The sequence below is a fragment of the Pelobates fuscus genome, chromosome 1 (assembly GCF_036172605.1).
Source record: "Pelobates fuscus isolate aPelFus1 chromosome 1, aPelFus1.pri, whole genome shotgun sequence".
NCBI lineage: Eukaryota > Metazoa > Chordata > Amphibia > Anura > Pelobatidae > Pelobates > Pelobates fuscus.
This window is the reverse complement of record NC_086317.1, coordinates 319,722,776-319,735,083: the sequence shown is the minus strand read 5'-3', so window position 1 is coordinate 319,735,083 and position 12,308 is coordinate 319,722,776. Positions and strand designations below refer to the sequence as shown.

Here is a 12,308-nt window from a genome sequence, read left to right as displayed (position 1 = left end):
CACACCATGCCCGTAACCCCAAAACACACCATGCCCGTAACCCCAAAACACACCATGCCCGTAACCCCAAAACACACCATGCCCGTAACCCCGAAACACACCATGCCCTCAACCCCGAAACACACCATGCCCTCAACCCCGAAACACACCATGCCCTCAACCCCGAAACACACCATGCCCTCAACCCCGAAACACACCATGCCCTCAACCCCGAAACACACCATGCCCTCAACCCCGAAACACACCATGCCCTCAACCCCGAAACACACCATGCCCTCAACCCCGAAACACACCATGCCCTCAACCCCGAAACACACCATGCCCTCAACCCCGAAACACACCATGCCCTCAACCCCGAAACACACCATGCCTTCAACCCCGAAACACATCATGCCTTCAGCCCCGAAACACACCATGTCTTCAGCCCCGAAACACACCATGTCTTCAGCCCCGAAACACACCATGTCTTCAACCCCGAAACACACCATGTCTTCAACCCCGAAACACACCATGTCTTCAACCCCGAAACACACCATGTCTTCAACCCCGAAACACACCATGTCTTCAACCCCGAAACACACCATGTCTTCAACCCCGAAACACACCATGTCTTCAACCCCGAAACACACCATGTCTTCAACCCCGAAACACACCATGTCTTCAACCCCGAAACACACCATGTCTTCAACCCCGAAACACACCATGTCTTCAACCCCGAAACACACCATGTCTTCAACCCCGAAACACACCATGTCTTCAACCCCGAAACACACCATGTCTTCAACCCCGAAACACACCATGTCTTCAACCCCGAAACACACCATGTCTTCAACCCCGAAACACACCATGTCTTCAACCCCGAAACACACCATGTCTTCAACCCCGAAACACACCATGTCTTCAACCCCGAAACACACCATGTCTTCAACCCCGAAACACACCATGTCTTCAACCCCGAAACACACCATGTCTTCAACCCCGAAACACACCATGTCTTCATGTTTTGGCAGGAAGGTGTGCCACAGCAAGGACCACGTGACCCTCTTAGAGCAATATTATAAATATAAACACACGCATGGTGTCCATGAATACCATTCAGCATTCACATTATAAACCCGCACAGGCCATCACACTGCCCGAGGCTGCTGTCTCAAGTCAGCTGACAGGGTGGGGGGCTGTCCAGCCGGGGGCCGGGGTAGCCCGGCTGTCAGGGGGCAGGTTACGTGTGTGACAGGATTGGTGCCGGGGGCAGCATTGGTGCCAAAATGCAGTGTGGCTGTATGATGGAGGGGCCGAGCCCGGTGCAGTGACAGGCAGTGAGCAGCTATGGGCAGGCTGTCCTCACATGGCCCCGGCGGGAAGCGGGCAGTGGGGGGGGGCTGAGCACACTGTGTCCCCGAGGGCCGTGTGTGGGGGGATACTCTGGGCTCGGTGTCCCGGGATGGGGTTACACACCCCGAGCATTGTCACAGCCTGCCTGGGGATAACCGGGCAGCCGCCGGCCGGTACCGGGTATCGGCTTACCTTCTCCGGGGCTGCTCCCTCAGCAATGACGGTGGCCGCTCTTGGTAGGTCCTGGTGAGGGGCCCGGGGGTCTAGCTGTCCGGTCACGGCCCGGGGGGGCTGGGTCGGTGTGTCTGTCCTGCCGGAGCCCCTCCCCATCCCCCCCTTAAAAAAAATAAAAAATTGCCCCCCACTTTACACAAATTTCAATACACACACACACTCTGCATTCACTATACACACTACACAAAAACGCTGTGCAATCACTATACACAATACAAAAACGCTCTGCAATCACTATACACAATACAAAAACGCTCTGCAATCACTATACACACACACTACAAAAACGCTCTGCAATCACTATACACACACTACACAAACACACACACTCTGCATTCACTATATATACACACTACACACTACACACTGCATCCACTACACACACACAGCTCCCCTGTCTAAACACACTTCATCCACTACATGTGGCATGTATATTTTGTGCATTTACCTTTAGAATTACTTTATTTTTTCAAAATGGTAAATGTACAGAATATCGGCAAGTTATCGGCTATCGGCCTGAAAGTTCACAGATTATCGGTATTGGCTCTAAAAAATCAATATCGGTCGATCCCTACACTATAGTGTTAAGAATATACATGGTTATTCCCAATGTTATAGTGTTCATTTAAGAGTCAACTGGATCAAACATTAATGGAATTTGTTTGCAGTTAACTGAATTAGCTAAACATATAAAGAATCTCTCATTTTAACTAGCAAACACACAGAAACTTAATGGTATTATATATTACATTCGGCACTAACAGCAGTATGGGTAACCACTGACACTCCAGGTTTAACAAAAGGGGTAGAGGTTACCTGGACCCAAAAAAACAACACACCTCGCCCGTAACCCCGAAACACACCTCGCCCGTAACCCCGAAACACACCGCGCCCGTAACCCCGAAACACACCGCGCCCGTAACCCCGAAACACACCGCGCCCGTAACCCCGAAACACACCGCGCCCGTAACCCCGAAACACACCGCGCCCGTAACCCCGAAACACCCCATGTCTTCAGCCCCGAAACACCCCATGTCTTCAGCCCCGAAACACCCCATGTCTTCAGCCCCGAAACACCCCATGTCTTCAGCCCCGAAACACCCCATGTCTTCAGCCCCGAAACACCCCATGTCTTCAGCCCCGAAACACCCCATGTCTTCAGCCCCGAAACACCCCATGTCTTCAGCCCCGAAACACCCCATGTCTTCAGCCCCGAAACACCCCATGTCTTCAGCCCCGAAACACCCCATGTCTTCAACCCCGAAACACCCCATGTCTTCAACCCCGAAACACCCCATGTCTTCAACCCCGAAACACACCATGTCTTCAACCCCGAAACACACCATGTCTTCAACCCCGAAACACACCATGTCTTCAACCCCGAAACACACCATGTCTTCAACCCCGAAACACACCATGTCTTCAACCCCGAAACACACCATGTCTTCAACCCCGAAACACACCATGTCTTCAACCCCGAAACACACCATGTCTTCAACCCCGAAACACACCATGTCTTCATGTTTTGGCAGGAAGGTGTGCCACAGCAAGGACCACGTGACCCTCTTAGAGCAATATTATAAATATAAACACACGCATGGTGTCCATGAATACCATTCAGCATTCACATTATAAACCCGCACGGGCCATCACACTGCCCGAGGCTGCTGTCTCAAGTCAGCTGACAGGGTGGGGGGGCTGTCCAGCCGGGGGCCGGTGTAGCCCGGCTGTCAGGGGGCAGGTTAAGCTGTGTGACAGGATTGGTGCCGGGGGCAGCATTGGCGCCAAAATGCAGTGTGGCTGTATGATGGAGGGGCCGAGCCCGGTGCAGTGACAGGCAGTGAGCAGCTATGGGCAGGCTGTCCTCACATGGCCCCGGCGGGAAGCGGGCAGTGGGGGGGGGCTGAGCACACTGTGTCCCCGAGGGCCGTGTGTGGGGGGATACTCTGGGCTCGGTGTCCCGGGATGGGGTTACACACCCCGAGCATTGCCACAGCCTGCCTGGGGGTAACCGGGCAGCCGCCGGCCGGTACCGGGTATCGGCTTACCTTCTCCGGGGCTGCTCCCTCAGCAATTACGGTGGCCGCTCTCGGTAGGTCCTGGTGAAGGGCCCGGGGGTCTAGCTGTCCGGTCACGGCCCGGGGGGGCTGGGTCCGTGTGTCTGTCCTGCCGGGGGCAGCGGAGAGAGCCGGCGGCCGAGCTGGATGAAGCCTCCCAGCAGGCGACAGCCACACACAACAAGCCTATTGTATGGCCCTGCTCGCTGGCTTCCCACGCTCCTCCTCTTCCCCTTCCTCCCCTCCCCGCTCACTGCCGCTCACTACAGCGCTCCCAGACTGCCATACACCGCTCACAGACTGCCACTACTCCCAGCCAGCCACACACCGCTCACAGACTGCCACTACTCCCAGCCAGCCACACACCGCTCACAGACTGCTACTACTCCCAGCCAGCCACACACCGCTCACATACTGCTACTACTCCCAGCCAGCCACACACCGCTCCCACACTGCCACTACTCCCAGCCACACACCGCTCCCACACTGCCACTACTCCCAGCCAGCCACACACCGCTCACAGACTGCTACTACTCCCAGCCAGCCACACACTGCTACTACTCCCAGCCAGCCACACCGCTCACACTACTACTACTCCCAGCCAGCCACACACCGCTCACAGACTGCTCCTACTCCCAGCCAGCCACACACCGCTCCCACACTGCCACTACTCCCAGCCAGCCACACACCGCTCATAGACTGCTACTACTCCCAGCCAGCCACACACCGCTCACAGACTGCCACTACTCCCAGACTGCCATACACCGCTCACAGACTGCCACTACTCCCAGCCAGCCATAAACTGCTCCCAGCCACCAACTCGCCGCAGCTTGATGCCGAAAACATTACACCTTCGCTCCGACACTGAAACATATCGGGTTCAGTCATTAAAGGGAGAATATAACATTGTGTGTATTTCTGAGCGTGTATGTATGTATGTATGTATATATATGGCAATGCATTCATCCCAGCATTCTAATGTCAACACTACACACAAATACACTAACCCTGCACACAAATACACCCCAGCGTTCCAACAACATTGCACACAAATACACCACTGCATATGTGTCTGTGTTCCTGTGTGTATCTCAGTGTTTGTGTAAGTGTGCATCTGTGTGTATGTGGCAATGCATGCATTCCAACGCCAACACTGCACACAAATACACCCCTGCATGTAAACCTGTGTGTATATATCTGTGACAGTGTGTATCTCTGTTTTTTCAACCGTGTATCTGTGTGTTTTTTAACCGTGTCTCTGTATCAAAGTGTGTGTCAACGTGTGTATCTGAGTGTGTGCATATGCCAGTGTGTTTGTGTTAGTGTGTGTTAAGGTGTGTGCATGTGTCCAGGTGTGTGCATGTATCAGTGCGTTTATGTGTGTATCTGTGTGTCAATGTGTATGTATATCTGTGTTAGTATGTATGTGCAAACATCCAGGCAATCAAACACACCCCTGAATACAAACTCCAAAATTGTATACAAACACCCTTCACTCACCCATACTACACACAAATGTACATCTGCATTTAAAAGACAACACTACATCCAAACACACCCCTGCATGCAATTACAAATGTTACATACAAACACACCCCTTTATTAAAACATTTAAATTATATACAAACACCAACTCAATACACAAAAGCTCAACTGCATTTAACCCCTTCAGGACGGAGTCAATAGTGCACGTTCTGATCAAAACAAAAACTGTTATTTGCGCTATATGTCTGTTCACCCGTAGTTCCCCTCTTTCATATTATATGCATCCACACATATTATATATCATTTTGTTCAGGAGAAACAGGGCTTTAATTTATCATTAACTATTCATATATGGAACATAATTTATTATGAATAAAATTAAAAAAAAATGTGAGAAAATAAGTTTTTTTTTTTTAAATTTGCATTTCCGTCTGACATTTTAACTGTGAATGTCACAATACTGTTAGGTTTTACTGCAAAAAAAATGCACATATTTGTAATCAGCGATGTCTCACAAGTACAACAGTACCCCCCATTAACAGGTTTTATGTTGTTTTCGAAAGTTACAGGGTCAAATATAGAACATTCCATTTTCAAATTGAAATTTTCCAGATTAGTAATGTTACCTTTGAGACTGTGTGGTAGCCCAGGAATGAGAATTACCCCCATAATGGCGTAGCATTTGAAAAAGTAGACAAGCCAAGGTATTCAAAGTGCGGTATGTTTAGTCTTTTTTAGTAGCCACTTAGTCACAAACACTGGCCAAAATTAGCGTTCATATTTGTTTTTGTGTGAAAAAAGCAAAAAACAAATATTTGGCCAGTGTTTGTGACTAAGTGGCTACTAAGAAAGACTGGACATACCCCACTTGCAATACCTCGGGTTGTCTACTTTTGCAAATGGTATGCCATCATGGGGGTAATTCTCATTCCTGGGCTACCATACGCTCTCAAAGGCAACATAACCAATCTGGCAAATTTCAATGTGAAAAAAATGAAATGCAAGCCTTATATGTGACTCTAACTTTCCAAAACACCATAAAACCTGTAGATGAGGGGGTTATTCTCGGGAGACTTCACTAAACACAAATATTAGTGTTTTAAAACAGTAAAACATATTACAACAATAATATAGACCATAAACGTGCTGTTCGTTTGTAAAAAATGTGAAAAACGTCACTTTTACTTAAAATATCATCGTTGTAATACAATTTACCAATTTGAAACACTAATATTTGAGTTCAGCGAAGTCTCCCGAGTAAAACAGTACCCCCTAGGTACAGGTTTTACGGTGTCTTGGAGAGTTATAGGGTCAAATATAGTGCTTGCGAATTAAATTCTCTGCACTTTCTCCCTGTGTTGTCAGGCATGTCAATCAAATTTTTATTAATCAAATCACATAATTATGTTAAAAGATTATTTAAATATACACATAGAATTTTAATATATATGCATTTATAGGTATTTAAATTCTACGTGTATACTAATGTAATCTTTTATGTAATTATATGTATTTATCTATATATATATATATATTTGCGGTTATTTGTATTTTATATATAGATAGATATATAGAATGTCATTCTAAGTGTATTTTGTTACCGATATACATATATATATTAATAACAAAATACAGTTAGAATGAAATTACATATGCATATATAATTTATATTAAATTTTGTTTCAATATTTTATTTATTTATTTTATTTTATTTATTATTTTAATTATACACTTTGTATGACGTTACATATATATAATATGTATATATATATAATATATATACATATTATATATATATATATATATATATATATATTTAATTTATTTTTACACTTGTTTAATTTTTTTTTTTTACTTTCCTACCAGCAGGGGGACTGTCTGATATTTCAGACAGTCCCCCCGCTGGCAGATCCATAGCCAGCTATAGGGGGCCATGTGATCGCTCTTTGAGAGCGATCACATGGCCCCCGGGGGCCTCATTTGCCGGAGGGGGGCTGCCTGGGCTGTCAGGCAGCCCCCCAGAAGAAGATCGCGGCGGAGGTGAGTACACCTCTTCTCCAGGGGCTCAAAGCCGTTCCTGAACGTCTGAAGTATCCTGTTCCCTTGAAAATAAGGGTGGGCCCAATAGGGTGGGAAATATTCGCCTCCTGTCATTACTAAAATTAAGATTATTAGTACACTAACGCTAGTATAATCTTCAATTTTACCACATGACAGGAGGCTTCATATTTGCATTTTTAAAGCTTGGAATTGATTAAGGTGAAGGAAGCATGGGACGTTTGACGGAAATAGAAAGTCCTGAAAGTACTTTCTCGTGTGCAGTCTGCGCAACGCATGATGTCGATTAGCGAGGCGCCCGCCATTAAGGCTTGGGAGGCTGCCGCCCCTCTGACCGAATGCGCACCGAAGTGAGGGTCAACGCCTGCTAGTGATAGTAGCCAGCAGACCCATCTAGCCAGCGTAGTCGTAGACACTGGTCCGTGAGGTCTTACGTAGGAAATCAAAAGTTGGCCCGTCGAACTGGTTTGAAGAGCCGCTGTAGTTTCCATATATCTCATGAGTGTCCTGACGACGCATAGTTTGGGGTCTGAGCCAAAGTATGGGTATGAAATAGAGGTGGAATCCGATTTGGTCCGCCTCATTATGGAGAAAGTAACTCCTTCTGGAGTGAAGGAGAAACCGTCCATGTCAAAAGCCCTAACGTCTGACACTCGTCGGAACGAGACAAGGCATAGTAAGAGGGTCAGCTTGGCTGATAGTTGTTTCAGCGACAGATAAGGATTATCTGGCCATGCCCTAAGAAAATCCAGCACTACGTCCACCTGCCAGAGGTTAGAGTATTTGGGTGCTGGTGGTCTCATCAGTTTAGCGCCCCTCAGTAATCGGCATACCAGTGGATCTTGACTCACTGGTCTGCGTGCACTGGGACGTGTGCCGCTGATATGGCTGATCTGATCATGTTGAGAGACCGGTATGATCGTCCCAGCGAGAACAGATGAGCTAGGTAATTAAGGATCAGAGGGATAGGGGCATTAAAGGGATCGGAGTCCCTTTCCATACACCAATTACTCCAGGCTGCCCAGGCGGAAATTAGCATCTCCTGGTGCCTGGAGCCCAAGAGTCCCAAAGGAGGTCTTTAGTCGATTGTGATAAGCCGTGGAGCCCCTGAAATCGTCCAAGCTACTAGTTCTAGTTGTCCTTCCCGGATGAGGGGGTGCGGTTCTCCCCGAGGTCCTGTTAGAAGTAGAGGGAAGACAGGGAGCAGTAGGGGGTGTCCGTGGGACATCTCCAGGAGGTCTGGGAACCACGGTTGGCTCTGCCATAGGGGGGTTATCAGTAGGAGTGATATCCTGTGGGTGCGTGTGTATCGCAGTACCCGTGGAATCATGGAGAATGGTGGGAAGTCGTAGGCCCCTAGGGTGGGCCATTCCTGTAAGAATGCGTCCGCAGCTTCGCCTTTCGGGTCTGGAAGCCAACTGTAGTATCTCGGTAGTTGGTGGTTGGTCCTGGAGGCGAACAAGTCTATTGTTAGTGGATATGTCTCCCGTCGTAGTTGTTGGAATATCTCCCTGTTGAGTTTCCAATCGCTGTTGTCCCGCCAGTGGCGTTAGAACCAATCCGCCGTCAGGTTGGAGATTCCTGGTAGGTATTCCGCCTGTAGCGTGATGTTCCGTCTTAGGCAAAAGCTGTAGATGTCCTTCGTGGCTTCCGTCAATGCACAAGATCTTGCTCCGCCTAGGCGGTTGATGTACTGTACCGCCGAGATGTTGTCCATGCGGAGCAGGATACAGCAATTCGATTTGTTCTTGGCCAGGCTGCGGATGGCGAAGGATCCCGCAATCAACTCCAGACAGTTGATGTGTAAGTTGGTCTCCTCCTCTTGCCACGGGCCTCCCGTGGAGGCATCCGCGCGGTGAGCTCCCCATCCCCACAAGCTGGCGTCCGATTCCACGATGAAGTCCGGGGAGGAGCCGAAAATAGCCTTGCCATTCCAGGCTTGTATGTGTAGTAACCACCATCGGAGTTCCGTCCTTACTTCCGGTGACAGTGGGATCCAGTGGTCGTACGAGTGACCGGTGCGGAGGTATGCCGCTTTCAGCCGTTGCATGGCCCTGTAGTGTAGCGGGCCTGGGAAAATCGCCTGTATGGAAGAGGAAAGGAGCCCCACGATCCGAGCGAGCATCCTGAGTGGTATTGTGTCCATCCTCAGAACTCGTCTGATTTCTTTCCTTATCGAGGCTATCTTTGTCGAAGGGAGGCGTAGTAAGCAGTCCTTCGAGTCGATATCGAAGCCGAGGAATTGAACCGATTGGGATCTTTGTGTCGTGGATGGGAAGAAACTCTGGGTTTGCGGGAATGATCTGGAACCTGAGGACCAAAAGCGGCTGGTGGGTCGGTTCCGCTGCCGACCAGCCCTGCCAAAAACACCTCTTGTAGTAGGAGTATGAAAAACTTGTTTGAGTGAGGTTTGGGCCTTAATCAGTGTGGTAAATAGGTGTACGTGTTTTTTGAGTTCCGCAATGAAGGCCTCGCCAAATAGTTGTCCTTGGGCTTTCGGTCCGAATTCTTTTGTCCCGAGATCCAGGAGCTTGCTGTCAATGCGGATTAGTGCCGATCTGCGTCTTTCTGTACATAATGCGGCGTTTGCGTTGCCCAGAAGGCAGACTGATCTTTGAGCCCATTCCCGTATGATATGGGGATCTAGTTGGGAGCCTTGGCTGAGGGCTAGATCTGCGAAATAGAGTATTTTTGCAATGGGGCCGAGTAGGTCCAGCACCTTGTCCTGTGCCGCCTTCATGCCCTTCTCACACCCTTTCGGAGGTCTCGGCCCGAGCGTGACATAAAGACCACGACTGTATTGTCAAATTCGGGCGTAAGTGCCACTTTATCAGGTAGCAGTGGCCTGGGGCACTCGGCTCGAAGGCGTGCTCGTACCTCTCTCTCCAGTGGTTTGCATAGCCAGAAATGAATGAACCTCGTCAGGTGATCTGGCAGGCTCCATTCGGAAGACCGTGGGTGTCGGATGGTACGAGGATCGAAGAGCGGATTCCCCTGGTCGTCCATAAACACTCCATCCCCGGCCATATCGGTGAGGGTACTGCTACCTTTGTCTCGGTCTGTGGCGTCGAGAAAGGTCTCTTTAACATATTTCGAGGAGGTGGGAGGTAGGTCCTGCCATTCTTCTTCTTCGGAAATTGATTCCTCCCCTTGCCACTCGTCGACCACGTCCAAGGTTCGTGGTATATAGGAGTCCTCTTCGTCTGAGGATTGAAGTGGCTGGAGCGCGGGTTGTTGTCGGCCCGTGTTCTTGCTCCGTTTGGCGGGTGTTTTGCCCTTAGACTTGGTGGAAGGGGGGCTCGAAACCTTACGATGTCTTTTCGTCTTGGACATCTCGGAGCCGGAAGCCTCCATCCTTTCTGGGGGACTCATGTCGCCCTGAGTTAGGGGTAGAGCCTTCAAGAGGGCTTTCTCTACCGATGCCGCTACTGCGGCATTAATCATAGCCTGAAAGTCTTGGCTGTTTTGGGTGTCTTCCATAATCAGTACTGTGTGTCTCGTCCTGTAGGGCGATAATGAAAAAATCAGTGGGGCAATGGAGGAGAGTCAGCATAGGTATTGACAGACTCTTGGTACAACTAGGGTACACCCAGTCAGAAAAAAACTGTGTTTTAGAGAGGCGTATTGTATACGGGCTGTCGCCTGATATAGAGGCCGCCTTGTAATAAGCTCAGTGGTGGTGTATAGTTGGGTTCGCCACAGTTGTACACCAGAGCTGTATGCACGTTATGTTAGCAATAGGTTAGAAGCCAGTTGAGGGTAATTCCTCGTGCATATACTCGGGGTTCACCCCGGGTGGTGTGCCGTGGTAACCAGAGGACACCCACATTAGATAATGGTCAGCAGGGCCGCCATCAGGGCATGACAACCATAACAGTTGTCATGGGCCCGGCGGTCCTGGGGGGCCCCGAGCCCCACATACTGCTTCAGTAAGTAATGGCTGAGCTGGGGAGTTAAACAATCTCCCCAGCCAGCCTGCACTCAGCAAGGGGCCCGCACAGCCGTCCGCGGGCCCCTGCTGCTACTAATCATGTCCTCCGTGCAGGGAACACTGAGGGACAGCTATAGGGCCCTCCCAAAGACCCCACTAGGCTGCCCCTCAGTGTGCCTGTCTCAGAACACAGCCTCACTGAGCTGCCTGTAACATTGCTCAGGGCAGCTCTGTGCGGCTGGTTCTGCAGGAAGTGACATCACCAGTCACAGTGAGCTGTGCGGAGCTGCCCTGAGCAGACTTACAGGCAGCGTGTCAGCATTGTGAGGTTCCTTCAGAAGAGGACCACCAGAGAGGTAAGGTTTGGGAGCCCCTACCCCCCCTTGCTCCCACTGCATCCCCTAACCCCCTTGCTCCCACTGCATCCACTACCCCCCCTTGCTCCCACTGCATCCCCTACCCCCCCCTGCTCCCACTGCATCCCCTACCCCCTGCTCCCACTGCATCCCCTATCCCCCCTACCCCCCTGCTCCCACTGCATCCCCTATCCCCCCTACCCCCACTGCATCCCCTATCCCCCCTGCTCCCACTGCATCTCCTACCCCCTTGCTCCCACTGCATCCCCTACCCCCTTGCTCTCACTGCATCCCCTACCCCCTTGCTCCCACTGCATCCCCTACCCCCCTTGCTCCCACTGCACCCCCTACCCCCCTGCTCCCACTGCACCCCCTACCCCCCCTGCTCCCACTGCACCCCCTATCCCCCTGCTCCCACTGCATCCCATACCCCCTGCTCCCACTGCATCCCCTACCCCCCTGCTCCCACTGCATCCCCTATGCCCCCTGCTCCCACTGCACCCCCTACCCCTGCTCCCACTGCATCCCCTACCCCCCCTTGCTCCCACTGCATCCCCTACCCCCCCTTGCTCCCACTGCATCCCCTACCCCCCCTTGCTCCCACTGCATCCCCTACCCCCTGCTCCCACTGCATCCCCTATCCCCTGCTCCCACTGCATCCCCTACCCCCCCTTGCTCCCACTGCATCCCCTACCCCCCTGCTCTCACTGCATCCCCTACCACCCTGCTCCCACTGCATCCCCTACCCCCCCTTGCTCCCACTGCATCCCCTACCCCCCCTTGCTCCTACTGCATCCCCTACCCCCCTGTTCCCACTGCACCCCCTACCCCCTGCTCCCACTGCATCCCCTATCA

At 50.8% G+C, this 12,308-nt stretch overlaps 1 protein-coding gene across 1 annotated transcript in view; it reads right to left on the bottom strand.

Annotated features, from left to right (window-relative positions):
- The window catches only part of JADE3 (jade family PHD finger 3), a 60,519-nt gene extending 58,926 nt beyond the window's left edge, over positions 1 to 1,593 (bottom strand). The window contains exon 1 of the mRNA XM_063459392.1: positions 1,525 to 1,593. The gene's annotated coding sequence lies outside the window, so the exon portion shown is untranslated. The remainder of the gene's footprint in view (positions 1 to 1,524) is intronic.
- Positions 1,594 to 12,308: the final 10,715 nt, after the last annotated feature.